The sequence below is a fragment of the Ctenocephalides felis genome, unplaced genomic scaffold (assembly GCF_003426905.1).
Source record: "Ctenocephalides felis isolate EL2017-DRISC unplaced genomic scaffold, ASM342690v1 CF-g0.4_SCAFFOLD_01886, whole genome shotgun sequence".
NCBI lineage: Eukaryota > Metazoa > Arthropoda > Insecta > Siphonaptera > Pulicidae > Ctenocephalides > Ctenocephalides felis.
The window spans coordinates 173,159,765-173,181,354 of NW_020538040.1; positions in this window are offsets into that span (position 1 = coordinate 173,159,765).

Consider the following 21,590-nt stretch of genomic DNA (forward strand, 5'->3'; position numbering starts at 1 on the left):
ACATTTATACAAATTTATTACTTTTTATTTATAACTGTGCGTGTTCGTGCAAGGAAAAGATTGTGTGTGTGATTGAAAAAGAGATGCATGAGACGAGAAGAAAATGTATGAGTATTGCCGAGAGGAACCTTTGCCAATGTGGTCGAGATAGAAGTGCGTGAGTGTGGTCAACAAGAAGGTATATGTGCGTGTGAACGTTGGACATTTTTCTATGGAAATATATTTAACAACTTATTGGATTCATGACTAATATTTGACTTGATTGATAAGAAAGTAACTACGTTCCTCATAAAACTATACGCTTTTGATAACAGTGCTTCAATACTACTAATTGCTTATGATATAGCAACTAGAAAAAAATTATAATAATGGGTAGGACTACTAGGGCAGGTCTGTGAGCTGACTCCAACTTGATTCAGGGAAAAATACTGTGAGAGATTTCCCATTGCTATTTCACACAGCAGTGCCCGAAATGCGCTAATTTCACTTCAAAACATTTTTTAATCCATATTTTCAAGTGAAAATGAACATTGCTATTGCACAATATCAGGTTATCCAGGGCGAAAGTTCGAACTCACAACTCCGTTCACAATGGGCAGTGCGCTTAACCTAACCTAAGTAATACCTACTTAAATTGAGCCATTCTTACCAACGACATGAAAATTTAACTATATAGTGAAATTAGTAGTATACATGAAATTATTGCACGAGTTTGTTTTGCGTATGTGCGAGTACCATGGCGCTCTAAAAATACTATAATAAGCTGATAATCTACAACACGAGAAGCAAAGTATAACAAAAAACGTTGTAAGTGGTATTTTGACTTAACGCAACTTACATTAACTTCCCGATAAGTGTAAATAGTCGAATGAATCAATACAAATTAAGATTTTACGACTTTAAAAAATGTGAGAAGACAATTTTGCAATTTTAGAATTTGAGAAGGCAATTTAACAAATTTCTGTTATTTATCCATTTTTAGTAAATCCACCATGTTTCTAGATGGTCCTTAAGATCATGACCTCTATCAGCACACAATATTTAATTGAAATCATTAAAAAGATGTTTTTTAAATATATAATTATAAAAAAACTAGCCGGCTTATCTCCACAAAAACTGATCAGCACGATTCCTAACTGATATCTTTCGAGTTTTTAAATTTTCAAGAATTTTTGCATAAACGTGGACAAAAACTTAGTAACACTTTTTTGCTAATTATAAAGAAACAGCTGACAGCCATAAAAATCTTATCATTTCCAGTCCTGATCGAGTTACATCAAATGACTTTCAAATTTTTGAAATCGAAATCAACAAATGTCTAACTTTGGCTCACATGCATACTTTTCTTAATTTTGGTCTCAAAGGTTTCAGAATGACTTAAAACGTGGAAAAATTATAAGAAGTCTAGTCGAATTCTCTGGTGAAAACAAACTTTTTGATCGGGGAGTTAATAATCAAGTAGTACCGAAATCTGGAGTTAATAATCAAGTAGCACCTTTTTTTGCTAATTATAAAGAAACAGCTTTGCCGATAGCAATGAAAATCTAATGAACTCGAGTCCTCATCGAATTACATCAAATGGCTTCTAAATTTTTGAAATCGGTGCAGCAGGCTATGACTCACATGCACACTTTTTCTAATTTTGGTCTCAAACAATTCAGGATGACTTAAAACATCTGGCGAAAACAAACTTCTCTTCAGGAAGTTAACAACCATTTAGTACCAAGAATGTTCATATTTTATTTAGGAATGTAAGCAATTGTTGATATGTTTGTTCTACCGTTATTCATCTCACGATCAGATGATCAAGAACAACATAATCAGATCTTAATAACCCAACATATGTATATAATTATGTGATTCTGTTTTCCCATCATAAACGAGAAAATTATTTCAAATGCGTTTTGTTCAAGATCAATCTCAGTTTTCCGTTAATTTTTTGCTACGATTTCTATAATTAGCAAACCACGCAACAGTTGATGCTAATGCATATTTATTTAAATGTGCACATGTGATTTTTGCTCACGTCACTGTGTGTTCGCTTTGCGTATTGCATTGAAGAAGTTATGTTATTTCTTGCCCGAGGATACGCGCTTAGATTGCTTGTGCTGTATGACAAGTCTTAAAAAAAAAACATTTTTTTAGTTGCAGAAAAATTCCTGACTTAATTATTGAGATTGCTGAACTTAGTTTATGTAGAAAAAAAACTATGCAAAATGTGAAAGTTGATCTTAATACTAATAGTGGTGCATGGCATCGTGCCTTAAGGAAAATTGCTATCGTAGAAATAAAAATAATCAACAATCAATAAAAATTGTCAATGATTATAAAAATTGTTTTGGATATTTTGAAATATGTATATTATTATTAGTACCTTACGTTTATAAGTGCTAATAAAATTAGGCAACAAGCGTATTCTGCAAGTACTAGTTTTTTTGCAAATTTTGCAATTTTTACTCGTTAAGTACAAAATTAGTAGAAGAGACTGGCTATGGTTATGCCACATTTTTCTATCAGTGAAAATTGTGTTAATTTACCAGTTAGTTGAGAGTTAATTGTAATTTGAGTATTTGTCTACGTGGAAATATTAAAATACTATCCTAAAATTCGATGGATTAATCAAAAAATCATAAAATCAAATTATACAAGAAAAGAGCCAGTGTCGCCAAGGTTGTGATAGACACAAAACTGGGTTAAAAACAATATGTATAAACACCAATATGGATTATAATGACATTTATATTTATTAATAACCATAATATGTAACACAACACAACATAAAAATTTAAACAAAGCTTATGAATAAAATACAAAAACATCATTTTAACAAAGTTAACAAGAATTATTTGTGAAATTTTTTTTTCTTGTATCCAATTATCCTTTTCCTTTCTCTTTCGTATTTTGTCTCAGTTAAGATAGTTTTTTTTAATCTGTTGAATCTTTACTCTTTATCAATGACAAAAATTTATATCACAAACATACCCACAAAATTTGTCACAACCGTACCCAAAGCACACTTAAACGCACTGACTGCACAGCAAATACATAGCATTTGATAGTTTTTAGTACCATTTTATATGGGAAACGCAACGTAACATAGGCTTGCCGTAACATTGGTCTATTGTACAGCAGAATTGTCCTCATAATTTGAGTAGAGTTTATCTTTCTAAAATAAAAAACTTACCTACGTTATATAATTTTTGTTAATTGTTTGTTTAGTGTGGTTTTCTTGCTAATTGACGAAGCGCATTTTGTTCTCGATACTGTATAATTTTCAATATATTTGTAATTGATTTCGACTTTTATTTTGATGTTATATTTCTGAATCTCCAAAACCGTTAGACCTGCCATCCCAAAAATTTAATCAATTATTTATTTTGTCAATACAAGTAAAATGTTTTTTGAATCATTCAAATTAGACGCTCCGCTCATTTAAAAACTGTATCACAATTTCTGGCACTTTTTACTCTGTATCTTCAAAACAGCTGGACCTGTCTTTGCCAAAAACTAGTCAGCACGTCTTTCCATCAATGGGATCGAATGTTGTTTTGAATAATTCAAATCGGTTGATCTATGCGCCAGAAATCGTAGACAAAATATTGTATCCAAGCATACACACACACATACACACATATATCAAATTTTTCTAAGGTATGCTAAAATGTTCAGAAACCTCTGAAACGTAAAGATATGCAAAAAATTTCATTTTCGATTTTTTTGCAAGTACTATAACTTACCCTACGGGAAGTTAATAAAAATACTCGAATTGTCGAATTTTGTTGCGACAAATTGTTGTTAAAAATTGGAGTGCTTTATAGTTGATTAGATCTGAAGTTTAAGTAATTTGTATGCCAATTATCTATTGTGTATCTTTAGAATAAAAACAAGACAGTGATCATAATATTTGCACAAACCATAAAAAATTATGTCGATACCTGGAATCTATTCCGACAGCTCAGAATATAATGATTCTGAGATAACGGCCGTATATTCTATATTATCGTCTAAGATTAATATCCCTCTCGCGAAATTATTATTTTTTTGCTCGCGTACAGAGTTTTTTATCTGCAATTCTATTCAACCGCATTCGTTCTCCGCCGTCTTTATCGTTCCTTTATTTTTATTTGTATTATTTTAAAGTGTAATCGCCGCGGTACTTGTTATCCGTGTCATGTTTTATCTATTTGCTGCTATTGCTTCAATAAATTATAGAATGATTTATAGTTCACAATAACGCTCGGGCCTGGCGTTCCGTATGCCAGTGATAGCCATGATGGAGGGACCAGTTTTGCTACATTGACATAGGCTAATTGCGAATCAGAATATACGTAATATTTAAATGTCATTATGCTATGCAGATTATCATAACGATATTATGTTTTCATTTATTATAACTTTTCAATTTGCGATCATTAAATAGAATACTATTTCTAGTCGATACGCCGCTGGGTGTTGATACTATTTTCTAGTCAATTATATTGTTAGCCTTAGCAGTCTCTGCTTATTATTTATGAAAAAAACAAATTTTAGGTAAAAGTTAAATAAAAAGCTACACTGGGGTAGAGCGGAGCATAAAGGCCCAAATTGACTTTCAGTAATTTGGTTATGGAAACCAAACCAACTACGTTATGACATTTATCGAAAACAACAGTCTAACTATGTTTGGTAAAACTCCTAACTACTTCGTCATTGTACAAATTTTTTTTGCTATTTTTCCAAAAATTCTATGTCATCTTTTTACACCCTAGGCGGAAAAAAGCGAAAAACCTGAGGTAATAAAGGTACAGTGCTTTTTTTTCTTTAGCCACATTCTTCAATCAATACAATGTAGTTATGAATAATGCAGTATTTTGTAATATAACATAAACAAAAAAAATTTTAATCTATTACAAATATGTTTGTTTTTGCTATTTTTCTCAAATTCTGTGTCATTTGTACCTTTTTACCCATTAAGCGGGGAAAGGAGAAAACCTGGAGTCATAAAAAAGCCCAATGTTATATTTTTAATTCTAAAAGGGTTTTACTGCATACCATATAGTAAAATATTTAATTAATTAGGTTGAATAATAAAAAATTATAATCTAAGTACATGGCAGGGCAAAACACAAAAGTCCAATATGACTTTGAGCAATTATATTGTGAAACCCTAACTAACTACGTAACAACAAATAGAACATAATAAACAAACAACTATCTGGTTATGTTCAGTAAAGTTCCTAACTAATTCATCTTTGTGCAAATGTTTTTTTTTGCTATTTTTCTAAAGAAAATTGTCATTTGCGCCATTTTACCCCCTAGGTAGAAATAAGGGTAAAACGTAAGGCATAAAGATCCAATGTTTTATTTTTAATTAGAAAAAGGTTTTAAGGAATAATAGCAGGTATAGATGTAGTTATTAATAATGTAGTATTTTGTAGTATTAGCAAGAACAAAAAATTATAATCTTATTACAATATTTGTATCTTTATTACAATTTTTGTATAAAATTTTGTCAGAAGAGTTCACTATCAGAGTTGGTATAACTATTAATTCAATTTGTTTCCTGTAAAATTACGGTTTTCTACTTTATGTATTTTTATTTATTATTTTGTTATTGTTTACATCTTTAGGGACGTCCATTAATCACGTGCGACTTATAAGAAGAGAGGGGGTTGTCCAATCACGCAGGGGGGGGGCTAGTAAGATATTACCGTGAATTAATTCTTTACCTGAATTTAAAAAAAAATCCCACATTTTTAAAAATATTTTTAAGGAAGGGGGGAGGTAATTTAAAGTATTAGAAAGGGGGAGGAAGGAGTCTGAAAATCCTTGAAAAGCAATCACATGATTAATGGACGCCCCCTTTGGCAATATGAAGATATAAATGGTCCTTTTTACTTCAACCACATGTAAACTTATACGAGGTTACATATAATATAACTCAAAAATAACAATTAACTAGGCCTAAGTATATTGACTTAATATTTAATTTCTTCAAATTTTCTCAATCTTTTCTCTTTTTTATATTTCTTGGGGAAGTATCTTCCAAAGTGCCATCTCTAATCAGGTTGATTCAATCCGCTGTTTTTCTGCAATTAGTAAAAGCATGAGTTTTCAGAGTTAAATTTATCAATGTTTTAGTTCTTATTTGATCCAGGTATCCCCGATGCGCAATTTCTCGCGCTCTTTTGTCGAAGGCGATCTAAGTGAATGGTTTCTGTAACAACCTCAAGCGCTATGGATTATAAATGTATATAATATGTTCGTTAGCGAGAAGTACTTTCATATCGAGTCCAAGCAAATATCATGTTAGTGACATTAAGAAGCGTTATACTTTATACCTTTGCAAGTTTTATTGTTCATCCGGCAGGTACAAATGTGATTACGCAAACGAAAGAAAATCCTCAATTCTCATACGGTTATATATGCATAATCTCGATAAAACTTTCCTAAAACGTATAATCAAGTAATTGTAATAAGTTTTATTATACAACATTTGTAATTATATAATTATATCCTTTAACACGAGGAAAAATTATAATGTGGTACCATGGGCGCTGTAGGTACTTGTGTACGGCGAAGTTCGGTAGGGAACGCGAAAATTTATGCAACCCTTGAAAAAAGTGTAAAGAGGTTGAACTCGAGGTAAATATTTATTTCCAATAAAAAGCGTAAGATCGCTCAAAAAAGTTTGAACCACTTAATTATTTATAAAAGTATTATTATGAAATTCTCAATACAATCATTATTCAAAATACTTCAACCTTGTTTTTTGTTATCAATTAGCATAATTTAACTACGAATCAGAATTTTTAAAACACAGTAAAAATTTTATCGTTACAGTTATCTACTTTAATGAATTTCTGTGACGAAGATCTACACAATTATACGAAGGTTGTGTACAGTGTGATCTTTGTGAAAATATATATTTCTATAATAGGGCAGATCCGTGGGTAAAACGGTTCAATATGATAATACTATTTTAAAGTAAGGGGTAAATGCGGTGTAAACAGCCGTCAATTAATCACGAGATAAACAATTTTACAAGAAATAAATCAAATTAATTGTTATTTCTGTTAAATACCAGGTCAAGGTTATATGCAGTGTTATCTTTGTAAAAATTGTGCAAATGAAATTTATATTTTGCATTAGTTAATTATTGCTGCTATTATTTCCAAAAATTCCTTCAAAATTTTAAATAAGACATTAGATCTGTTTGCGCCTTGGCTGTCGCGTTTTACCCCGGCTTTAGAGTTAAAAGAACCAGGTGACAAATTTTTCAAAAATAGAAAAAAAACACATTTTTCAACGAATTTTGCAAAATAACTGCTACATTATTCAATCAATACAAAATATAAATTTCATGGGTGCATTTGAATTTAAATGCTAAAAAATTTAATATGAATTTAAAATAACACTATTACTATTTAAGAATGCAACAAAAATCAGTTTTTTAAATGAGTAACTTTTTTAAAATCATAATTACTGACTAAGAACTTTATTATTCAATTATATGTTATATTTTATCTTATATTTTTGGATTTGTATGTTTTTTCATCTTGCAAAATTATTATAAAATTTTGTTCAATTTTCTTTTTGATTATTTAAAAATAATACGCACTTATTCCAGGCAGTCAAGAAGTTTATTTGCATACCTTTTGTTAATTTTCATAAAATTGAAAATTAAATTTCAAAATTATAAATGTGAGAGGCTATTTTAACCCGCCTTCCTCATATAAGCATACTAGTTGTACAAAACATTTTCATATATTTCATGACCAGTTGTGGTTTTATTATCAAGTAAGAGCGAAGATTCAATTTATTCGAAAACCCGGGACAATATGGAACAAAAGAACCAAATCTGGGACAAAAGAACCACATTCGAGACAAATATTGTTTTTAGAAAAACCTGAGAGACAAGGTGGAAATCCTGGAATGTATGGTCACCTTAATTTTATGGCACAATAAGCAACCAAAAATATTATGAATAAATAAAAAACAAGAGTTGAAATTACATAAAAAAACAAATCTAACATAAAGCAACATAGTGTAAGAATATAATAAGATTAATTGTAGAAAATATATATATATATATATATATATGTTGATTAGTTATTTATTACAATATTAAACAGATAATATTCATATAAGCTGTTCATCGCACGTGCAAACAAGAAGTAAAGTTTCCTGAGCTTAGGAATAATGTTAGATGAGCATGAAAAAAGTTGTTCGCGTTGATTATGATTATGATTATGCAAATAAACTAGAAAGAAGATTTTGCGTTAATTTTGCCAGCCCTAATGCGGTTGAATGATCGCACAAGTTGTACAGCACAGCATCGCATCTATTCCACTATCTTCATACAGTCATTTTTTATACCCACGCATACGCTCGCTTCAAGTCATTGACGGCGTTATACCCGGGGATGTTAATCATTGTATAATGCGCCCGTCCTGATATCGATATAAATTTACATGAATAACATTTGTGGAAAAGTCTCACGATGGAAGGAAAAACATAGATATAGTACCTACAGTACAAAAAATATATATGTATTTTTATTCCCAAAAAAATCATAAGTTTTATTTCTTTAGATACTGTGTGGACTTATGACATTGAGTTACAGAGCAGCGCAAGTAAGACCGATATTGCCACTCTGTCCGAGTGCAGTAAATACAATTAAAATTTTTAAAAGATATCACAGACATGGAAAACAAAGTTACAGCACCTACACTGATTTTGAGTAATTTTTATATATTTTTAATCCTAAAATAAAATCAACATATAGTTCATTCTTCTCGATGTGGACTTGTGGAGACCAATGGAACGTGCAAGTAAGTCCAATATTGTTAGGATGCAGAGAATACAATTAAATATTTTTTTAAATATTACAAACAGAAAGGGCTAATATATTTCCACTAAACAATTTTTACATTTTTCATTCCCAAAAAAAACCTTTTTTTTTATTTGATACCGCGTGGACTTACGGAATTCAGCTATGGGGTTGCGCAAGTAAGTCTATTATTGCTAAGATGTCTAAAATATAAAGATATCAAAAAATATTACGGATGCACCTTGGTACGTCTCCAATTTTATAATCCGCAAGAATTTAGAATTTTTTGAACAGGAATCAGAACTTCATAGACTTAAAAACTGGTGATTTGATGCTAATACTAGTATGTCAAACAGTTGTCATATCTTTGTATGATATATTATTGTTACAATTTCTGTAATAGGGCGATTATTTTTATTGGTGCACAGCAATGCTGAATGAGGGCTATTTTCACTTGGAAACATATTGCTATCTATATTTCCAAGTGAAATTGTTGTCACCACTGCTTGACAACAGGCTGTCCGAAGTAGAATCGAAGTGAAGTAATTAAAAACAAGTACACTATACATAGATAAAAAAATAGGGGATTGTCCAAATGAGACACTAATACCAGTTGTCAATGTGCCTGCTATGAGAAGACTGAAAAATGTTGGTCTATGGATAATTCAAAGAAAGATTAAAAAAAAAAACAATCTGTAAGGATTTAAAATTACCTTACGTAGATGAAGTAATTTAAAAAAAAGCATATATCAAAAATTATAAACCATACAAATGAGTTACTCACAATCAGACCATATCTCAATACCAACTACAAAAGATTCAATGTTTGCCTATGGACAATTCAATAAAGATTTTAAGGAATTTTACAGATGCACCTTGATACTCGTCCAATTTTACAAAATCCATACAAAAATACCTTACTATCCTTAGCTATAAAAAAACTTAAAAAATGTTGGCCTATAGACCTAAGCCTAAATTAGAAAAACACTATGGAGTGTGGAATAACAAATTATAGATTGATATAACTTCAATCTATTTTTATATAACAAACATATTTAGTAATTATTGTGACATATTCGTAGAAAGTTGTATGAGCTGTGATTGCTATCGTACATCCTAACCAATTTTTCTTTTTTTATTATTTTGGGCAACCCAGCGTCAACCACTCTTTTTCATGAATAGATTATATAAGATATATACGTATATCTAATAGTGTTGGTGTATATTTGTTAAAGCAATGCTCACGAAAGATTAAAATTATATTTGAGATCTATCAGCTCAAGAAGATATTTGATATCAAATTGCTTGATATCGAGCTGCCCGAGCTTGAAAATGAACCAGGGACTAGTTTGTGCTCACCCACTTCCTTATATTTCTTATACACACCACGGGCTTCAAGAAACAATAAAAGTAATCGGAAAAAGACCAAAAACATTTGATTAAAATGCAAGTAACTGAGAAAATAACAATGATAATACGAAATAGTGTAATGCTGTAAAAATTAAAAAAATAAGAGAGACATAAAACAATGTTAAAAATAATGGATGATGGTATATTCTTGTAAAATGCTAGCAACGAGGTCGTTTTTTTTAACTAAAAAACGAACAAATTCTAATTTCACTAAATCAATTTTATTAGTTCCTGTATTAATCAATCCAATCCAATGAAATACGTTTATCTCTAAAATTGGTTCTGTCGTTTACAAACATGATTTATGTACAAAATAATTATTTGTTTATCATTTAATTATCCCCATATCAATGTTATGTATTAATTAATAACCTATTAAATATCTATTTCATATTCAAGTCTCTATGCTCTGGCATGAACCGATAACAGGTTTGGTATGTAATTTATAAAACGCTACGACACGTATCCAATTAGTTGTAAGTATGATAAAAAGACGATGAATACCATACAGTTTTAGACGTTTATAATTAACAACGGGTTGAAACGATCATGCTCCCAGAATCGACAAGAGAGAGATCGCAGTAGGAGAAAAATTCGGTTTATATGACGAATATTTGTACATATATTCTCTACATATTTTTAACTACGTGTAGGGTAAGTTATAGTAATAGCAAAAATAAAGAAAATGGAAATTTTTATATATCTTTACGTTTCTGAACATTTTGGCATATCTTAGAAAAAATGGATATATGTAAATGTGTATATGTGCGGCTACAATTTTCTGTCTACTATTTTGAGAACACCGATCAACCGATTTGAATGATTCAAAAGATTCGATTCTTATTGATAAGAAGACATGGGCGGACCAAAATAATCATTAGACATATGCACATCAAATCATCAGATATTTTATAGAGAATTTAATAATAAGTACTTCTTTTATTTAATATCTTTGGGTTCCGTTATGCAGCTAAAGCAGTGTGATTACTTTCAAAAAAAGTTCAAAATTCTCAGAAATTTAAAAGTAATTCAAATTAAAAGAAAAGTCAAATTCATTCAAAAATTTCATAATTCTCAAGAATCTATTTTTTCAGTTTTAAAAAAAAATTTAAAGCTATTTTAATAATTTTAAATTTTAGTACAAAAATTTTCAGCAATTTGCCTTAAGACCATGCACCACTAGTTTATACTTTTAACCAGTTAACTATAAATGACAAATATACGCATCATAGAAAAGTGGCAGAATTTTGTATATTGACGAGTATACTCGTCATGCGCATCAAGCAGTGACCATTTGCTATGCAAAATTGTAATTTAAAAAAATATATACATATTGTGAAATATCAAGTTAACTGGTTCAATTTTTATGTATTTCATAGATTCGACATATTTAGATAAATTTAAAAATAGATGATGCAAAGTACTTACAGATGTTCCATTACAAGAAGCCTTAGAAAGATCCACCTGAAATAAAAGGAAAGTAAGTTAGTGTTAAAAAATCGTTATTAAAAATAATATTAAATTTATTTTATATCATTAGGTTTTTTTAATGGGGTTTACCATAGATTATAGTTAGAGTTAGGGCTAATAACTACCAATCAGAAGTTTTATGTACGAGAGTTTAAAATCTCGAAAGTATCAGCTATATTAAATTATTTTTCTATAAAAAAAACAATTGGAATATGAATCATTCTATAAGCTGTTAAGATCATGTTGAACCCAATGTGAATTTGGATTCGCATTATTGAGCTTGATTTTTCTAATTCCTTATAATAAGCCTATTGACATACAATACATTAGAAACACAATTAAGGCTTTCACTTAGAAAATAAGAATAATTTAAAATGTTAATATTTTGTATATATAGTCTTTAGCTAGTTTGATTAGTTAGGTCTTAAAAATAATTTGTAAAGCTAAAGTTAGGCTGATTAAAAATTAATATAATATAAATTTTATAACAATTTTAGTAATAACGTTTAACTAGTCATCTGTTATTACATAAAGCTTTTATTTTATCTGGTTAATTTGTATTTAAAGAAAATTGTCAGAAAAGGACCAAAGTCGCCTCAAAGATCACCCAAACTATTGGGTTCTCCTGCAGAAAACCGATCAGGAAAATTTATTTTACATTAATGTTTCATTTATTTTGCATTAATTCTCAATCTTCAAATCACTGACATTGATCAGAATATTTGTATTTTTTTAAGCCATTTTTTAATCCTACAGGGTGTGCCATTTTTATGTGGTCAATGGAAATGTTAAATAACTTGAACAATTTTCAATAAATTTTGATAAACTTTTAGGTGCTATCAAATTTAAAGCTTTACAATTAGGCTTTCATTATCAAATTTAAAGTCTTACTTAAGTTCAAAAAACAACTTCGATCAAATGACCCCCCTTCATTGCCCAAACAAAACTTGACCACATTTCACGGCATTGATGGAGCACTCGGAATTTTCATTTCTTTTTTACTCATTGTCCTTGTAGGATAGATGTAAAAATATTGTATATGAACAAGTATAAATTTTTAATTTTACGCACATATAATTAAAAATTATATTTTTCGTTGCAGTTATGAAGACAAATTATTTTCATTCAATGCAAGCTGTTGGTGTATTTCAATAATCGATCTCATCGAACGTCGATTCCAGTTAGTTGAAATCGCACCATGTTGCGTACGCGATTTATTTCAATAATGCAAATCGCAGCAGTTCTTCTAAACACCACAGAGGCATCTAATGTCCGATCGTTTGTTTCCCGTGCCAGCTAGAAAGTTTATTCTGTTCTGTTGAACATTATTGAATGGCATCTGGATATTTTAGTCTTTGCATATCCACGGGGCCATAAAATGGAACAAAATGTATATGTATAACTGTGAAGTAATGAAATACTATTTTCTATGCCGCGCAAAGTCTTGTTCCCATGTTGGATGCGAACATTAAATAAATTCTGCGTAGCAGCCTCCAAGCGTATTATTCATTTTATACGAATTCGACCGATTCTGTTCAGTGCGTCCATTGAACGCATTACGTCTCTCTATCTCTTTGAACACCATTAGTAAATCAATAGTTAGTTTGATTAGTAGGAATTTCTATCATAAACGATATTATAATACACTCGTTCATATCGATTGTTTCCAAATTTAAAACTAGTGGTGTGTACCTATGGCATCGTGCCGTAAGGCAAATTGCTGGAACTTCTCGTACCGTAATGAAATGTTCGAGGAATATTACATGTTTTCAAATAGATTATTATAGATGCTGTAACATTGTCTAATAGTAATAAGAATTATATAAACTAAATTACAAAGTTAAAATTATTTTTGCGAGAAATAAAATTATAATCTGAATTATTTTCGATACACGAAAAAAAATTTTCTGAAAAAAAAATGAACAAATTTTGAAATAACAAAAAAAAATTTTGCGAAAGCAATTGCTTTGTCAACACAAGCAGAAAGTTTTTTGAATCATTCTAATCAAATGCTTAGTTCCCTCAAAAATTGCCATTTTTTGTACATTTGGCTCTGTATCTTCGAAAGGGCTAGATCTGCTTTTGCCAAAAATTATCATCACTTCTCCCAATCATTACAAATTGAATGTTTTTCAAATCATTTAAATCGGATACTCACTTCTCCCAAAAACTCGATTTATATTTTCTGCACTCTTCGCTCCAAATCTCCGTAACTGCTGGAACAGGAATCGAATGTTTTTAGAACCATTCAAATCGGTTGATCCGTGCGCCCGAAAACATGGACAAAAATTGCGGACGTCGACGAAAATGTGTATCCGCACACACATACACACACACATCCATTTTTAAAAGGTATACCAAAATGTTCAGAAGCCTCCAAAACGCTTTGCAAAAATTACGATTGCTTTGCAAAAAAGTTCAAAATTTCCAAAATATGTCAAAATAAAGAAATTTTTTTTTTTCAAAAAAATTTTTGGTCGAATTTATAGTTTCTTAAAAATCTAATTTTTTCGAAGTAAAATTTTTTCAAAAATGTAAATCGTTTTTAAGAAAATAATAATTTTTGGTACGGGAAGTTCCAGCGATTTGCCTTAAGACACGATGCCATGCGCCCCACTAGTTTGTCTTCAAAATAAATGATTTGTCTGAAAAGTGTTGATATTATATAAAATCCCAGAAGGGCACATTACTTCTATGTTGCATCCAGGAGCTCGCTCATAAAGGCAACATTTAAGCATTTTACAATTGGTCTTAACATTTGTAACTTATAATTCCCATCAGTTTGCAGATAACAGAATATTTTCTTCTATTCACGATGTAATGTTGTATGTATATCGGTCTAAGGCAAAAAAACGCTTCACATCTCTGTGGAAACTGCAGGTCTATCATTAACCGCTTGTTACTTACTTTGTGCAGCGTTTAGACTTAATAGTTTTTGTGCGCTTATGAACATAGAGCAACGGTTGCAATTGATCTTATTATCACATGAGTAACCTTTGTATATAGTCGTAACGGGTTTCCTTTGTTTACCAAAGCACAAGCAAAATTAAAATCCATCGCTATCAATTTATTGATTCGACCGAACATTATAGCAGAAATGCATATGCTGCGAGCTGTTTTTTTATGAAATCGTATTTAAATTCAATATGCGCACGTACAGTCGCACAAAATATCATGCAGGTATATCTCTGCCGGGCTAAATTAAATTATACATTCATAATAGTAAAATTCATGCAGTAACGAGATCGCATTATTGTCCGAAAGGGTATGCAATTTCAATTTTGATTCGAAACACATTATTCATAGCCATATTTAGTATATTCAATGTTCATGAAACAAACTGCATTCGTACAAAAATACCAAAGTGAACATAATTGTATTCTGATAATTACATTCTGCAAAAACATGAATGAATTCTGAACAAAAATAATTATGTAAAAGTGCTTTTGTTTATTGCGAGATGTGACATGGGGATTGTGGAAATTCCCTCCATGTTTAATATATAGATCCAATTTTACTTTATGAAATTCACATAAAAAACGTATTGCCTTTTGCGATTTTTCTATACATTTTACCACAGATAATTATTTATTATTAATATTTTTACATCAATGTATTAGAAAGTAGCACTCGTAAGATTCAGCAGGTTATGGTAATTTTATCGCAAGGCGCTTGCTCAAAATTTTTATGCCATTTCACTGTTACGCCTGTGACCTGAGTGAGGATAAGTAAAGCATTTTTGCCTTAAAGGCTTATAGAATTATAATAACTCGTTTGAATACGAGCTATGTCTCATATAAATGAACCAACTTAATAGTTTCATGTCATACTGCTCAAGTAGAAGAAAATGGAGCTAACTATAACGTAAAACTAGTAGTTCATGACATAGTTGTCTTAAGGCAAATTGATGGAACTTTCCATACTGTTATTTAAAATTTTTAAAAACTTTAAAACTTTTTGAAAATTTTGAAAAATTTGATTTTTTTTTTGAAAATTTTGAATTTTTTACAAAGCTCTTTTTAAGACTCAATGTTGAAGCGCGTAAGAGACGCGTCGCAATATAAAATGTTGAACATTATAATTCTTGGTACGGATTCCATAAAAATGTGAACAAAATTTGTACATATTATTAAAATCTCTATAAAATATCTGATAATTTGATGTGCATATGTGTAATGATCATTTTTGACCAACAAATGGCGTTTTATTTATTTTTTTTATGCATCTCCGAAACCGCTGAACCTGCCTTCCTAAGAATTCAGTCAATTCTACATTATGTCAATGCAAGTAAAATTCCTTTTGAATCATTAAATCGGACGCTCCGTTCTCTCAAAAACGGAATTTTTGCCTTGTATCTTCTAAACAACTGAATCTGTCTTAGCCAAAAAATAATCAATACGTCTCCCCATCAATAGAAATCGAATGCTGTTTTGAATCATTCAAATCAGTCGACAAAAATTTGTATCCGCACGTACATACATACTATACACACGCACACACAAAGATCAATTGTTTCTAAGGTATGCCAAAAGGTACAGAAGCCTCTAAAACGTAAATATATGCTTGAAATCATCGACAAAAATTTGTATCCGCACATACATACATACTATGCACACACAAAGATCAATTATTTCTAAGGTATGCCAGAAGGTTCAAAAACCTCTGAAACGTAAATATATACAAACAGTTTCATTTTTCTCTAACTAACCCTACGGGAAGTTAATTATATAGCTGCCAAAAAACACAAATGTTATAAACAAATATTTTCCCAAAAAAATGTCTAACGTCTTGTCCAAAAATGGTATTAACTAGAATCGCTAATGACTGTTAGTGTCTTAACAAAATTTTTGGCTTTTATTGGTCAATGTCGATATTTGTTTAATAAATACAGCTAAGATAATGTAACCTTTTAAACTTCAAGCAAAGTCTAACATAATGTGTTTATCAGAATATTCAAGAAAATAAATGATGGCAGAATAAATATTTTTTGTGTGAAACTTTTTCAGCTTTTGCCTTGAGCATTTTTTTGTTTGCAATTACACTATTCTTAATTTTTAATTAAATTTAAAACAAAAACAATTGACTAATTAAAAATCAAATATGATTACAAAAGTTACAAAATATAACATACATCCTATATCTTATGATCAGCTTTATCTGTTATACCTACATTTCGGTGGTATATACGAATATATAATCGTACGTGTACATATAGCACTAAGTTGGTAGATCGATAAGTAAGACACACTATATAGGACAATGATACTAAATAATATCAAGTTCATTTAGGCTATGATTGCTTATACATGACTCGATTATTATGTCAAAATCATGACTGAATGAGGCAATGCTATGGTATTTAAATTCTTTACTAAATTTATATTGGTAAAATTTTTGATAGACATAAAATATTTTGGCTTAATTAAAAAATGTGTACTTATTTGATTGATACTTGGTGTAATTGAAACGATGTAACCGTAATAAACGTTTATGATTTATTGATCCTTAACTGGAAAATATATTGAAAAAAATCTGAAGACACTGAACAGTTTGCTCACCAGCCAATGAAGAAAAATATTTGGTACAACTTTCTACAAAGTTATATAAACCTCTAATCAGAAGTTCCAGGTACGATTACCGTCTCGGACAGCCAGATGTCATGCCGCAGCGATATCGAATTTTACTTGAAAATATATATGGAAAACATATTGTTCCAAGTGTAAATAGTCCTTACCGACAATGCTGCATCAAAAAAAAATCATCAATATTACAAAAATTGTAATAATAAATTTATTACATAGAGATAAGATAACCTTAAATTGACGTCCATAAAAAGGCCACGTCATCAAGCAGCAGCTACATAGGTTTTTATTTAAAAATAAAGATGGAAATATGTTTCTAAGTAAAAATATCCCTTACCCAGCCAGGCATATTGATGCATCAGTTGGAAATTCAATCAATATTGCAAAAATTGTAATAATAAATTCATCGCATAGAGATAGGACAACCGTTCGGGTTACCATCTACAAAAAACAAAATCTTTGAAAAAGTCGGCAGAACAGCTCAAAACACTTGTTAAGTTGTTATTGCTGATAAAAATATATAAAAAAAATTGTACTAAAGTCTTGCACAATATAACTGGCCCATAGAAGATCAAAAATTTTGCATGCTATCATAAGAGAATTTTCCTTACTTTTTAAAACATTTTTATTAATAGTAAAGTATCTATTTTAAGCTATTCGTTATAATTAGTAATTGCTACAGATGCTTTTAGTTATTATTTCATAATTACGATCATCATTGCATATATTTAAGTAGGATTATCATTGGAGAAATAAAATAATTAATATTCCAACTTTTTATGTTTTGAAGAAATAAGGCAAATTGCAAAAAATGCTACAAACTTTTATTACAATTATTATTGAGTACCATAATTATTGGAGTAAAACGATATAATTAAAAGTATGTTTACTTTATTTTTTTTTCTAACTCTTTGTGTTTTGTAGGAATAGGGAAAATGTTGGTGGATCGCAGTATCGCAGGTTGTACACGGGGTCTTTGCACGCATCTCTCATAGTTCCGTAATATGATCGTAGTCGCATTAACAGGGCTTGAAATCCTTACATAGAATAATAGAAAACATACTCGATATATATAAGATAACATCGATTTACAAAAATTCATATGTTTGATATAATATTCGACTTTTAGGTACATAAAAATTCTATTTTTGAATTTTGTTTATAATTTAATTTTATTTCAAAGTTTTAATTTCAAAACAATATTTATTTTTGTATGAACTTCCTGGTATGGTATGTATATTCTAGTTCATTTGTTTTGTAAATTTATCATATAATTTTGTAGAACTTTAGCCGGGTAATAAGGCGAATCCTCGATATCTATAAGATAGACTCGGTTTACAAAATTTTGAACATGTTTGATATAATATTTGATTTATAGTAAATATATAGGTACATACAAATTCAAATTTTTAATTTTGTTTATAATTTAATTTTATTTCAAAGTTTTAATTACAAAACAATATTTATTTTTATATGTACTTCCTGGTATGGTATGTATATTCTATTTCAAATGTTAATATAATTTTATAGAATTTTAGCCCGCGGGTAAAAAGTAGTCTATATCTATAAGACAGACTCGGTTTACAAAAATTTGAAAACGTTTGATATAATATTTGAATTATAGTATATAGGTTCATAAAAATTCTAATTTTTAATTCGGTTTATAATTTTATTTTATTTTAAAGTTTTAATTATAAAACAATATTTATTTTTATATGTACTTTCTGGTATGGTATGTATATATATCTTTCAATTTTTTTGTAAATAAATCATAATTATGTAGAACTTCATAAATGAAACACTAGGCTTCACTCATTGGAGTAAACTCTAGATAATTTTTTTTTTCTTTTTCTTTTTCTTTTTCTTTTTCTCTTTCTTTTTCTATTATTATTATTATTATTATTTCTTTTGATTCCTCTCGTTTGTGTCACAATAGCTTACAAGATTAAATTGTATCTTGATTGCTATTAATAAATAAACAAAAAAAAAATGTAGAACTTCAGTCCGCGGGTAAAAAGGTTCACCACCATTACCTCAAAAACAAGTGAAGTATATATTTTTTTATAGATACTATTTTAAAGTAAAAGGCAAAAGATATGTAACCACACATCATCTGAATTCATACAAGTGATAAACGGCCATGTATCAATATTCATAAAAAAAACATTGTTTTTTGCAGTTTTTTTGTTTTGAGCTTTTTTAGTTAGATTATGACACCCGAATAAAAATTTTAAGTATACGTTACTTAATTGTTCTATAAGATGTTTTGCTAATTTTAAGGTAGATTCAACAGTTTCTTTTATAACCTCTATAAAAGCACACATGAGGGTAGAAAAACTAGCAACTGAACCTATACTCAGGCAAAAATGTGAACAATAAAAAATAGTTAATAAAAAAGTAAATTAAGTTAAAAAAAGCAATTTTGCATGAGAAATTAAATCAATAGTTAATCCAAATCTGCTGATGAATGTTTTCGACAAAATACTAGATCAAGGTTATACACGGTGTAATCTTTGTAAAAAATGTATTTATGAAATTTTTATTTTGCGTTGGCTAAATAATTCAGCTATTATATTGTACAATTTTTTTGAAATTAAAAATATGACATTGTATCTGTTTGCGTGATGGCTGGTTCCGTTTTACCCTGCTGAGTAAAAAGAGACCTATGACAAATTTCAGAAAAATAGCTAAACAATCTTAAATAGGAATTAATTGGGAATTTTACTAAACATAGTTAGATAGTTGTTTGTTTGATATGTGTTATGTGTTGTAATGTGGTTCATTCGGTTCAGACAGTATGATTACTGAAAGTCAAATCAGACCTTTGTGCCCCGCCCTACCTTACATAATATATTGAATAAGTCCATAAAGTTTATATTTTATTAGTGCATAATTTGAGCGGGTAATAATAATAACACAATGCAGATTCAAGTTTCGCACACTTTTGAAGCCCGTGGCTGTGCTTGGTTTATTTGATCAGCGTATCGAACTATCGAAGAACGTTAAGATTGATGGACATAAGAAACAGCTAGGCCGAGCGTGGGCGCTAGTCCGAGGCACACTTTACGCGAAACAACGTTATAATTATTTTCTCTACTGGCATCCGTAAACACATTGCCGTGTACGTAGCGCTTTTCAGCGCTCCTAATACACAATGTGGGATTTATTTTCAAATCTCTAAACTCACTGTTCAGACTCTGCGACAGTGCTGTTCCGCATTTGTCAGAAGATTCGCATCTCGCGTGCAAAAATAAACAAAAATTTCATTTGTAACCATGCGAAAACTCGCAAAGACTTGGCACGCGACCGACACCGCTCATCTGCCTGCTCGCGGAAACTGTTATGTAGTTCACGTCGTTCATATTTCCAAAACCGATTCCACAGGAAACGTGTGCAGAATTTGCGAAAATTATTTATGAATTTAGCATCAATCATTTGGCAAGAATTTTATGATGAAATGCTGATTTACATCGAATTATTTCATATAATACATCATTTAGATTATTTTGTTATATTGTTCCGAGCTATATAGTTACAATGATTTATTTCAAATTATGGGTTATTCTATTATATGAATTCATTATAGCTTATGCATATCATAATTCGTTCAATATTACAACGAATTTACTTCGTCGATAAACATAAATACATTTTATTATAGATAGAAACAAATAATTGCAATACAATATATAGGGTAGGGCGGGGCAAAAAGGTCTAATTTGACTTTCAGTAATTATACTGTCAAAACCAAATGAACTACATAACGATACATAGTACGCATTAAACAATCAACTATCGAATTATGTTCAGTAAAACTCCTAATTAATTCCTAATTATAGAAATAAGTTTGATTTTTATTTATTTTTATTTATTGAATTTAAAAAGAAATAGTTACAATACTTTTGCAATGCGAAATACAAATTCAATAGGCACATTTTATACAAAAATCACACTGCATTCAACTTGGATCTGGTATTTTGTCAGAAATATCTATTTTTTATAAAATTGCTTTTTTTAACTTACTTAACTTTTTTACTTCCTATTCTTTATTGTTTAAACCTCTGCCAGGGTAAAGGTTCAGTTGGTCCTTTTTATCCCAACCATCTGAGCTGTTATAAAGATCATGTAAAAACATCTGTTGAATCTAAATTAAAATTAACAATACATCTTACAAAATATTAAATTACGTATACTTGAAAATTATATTAAAATCTCGTAAACTAAACAACAGTGCTCACAACCAAAAAAACAAACAACGAAAGAAAATATGTACTTTTATTATAGATTTTCAAACATGGCCGTTTGTCTCCTGTTGT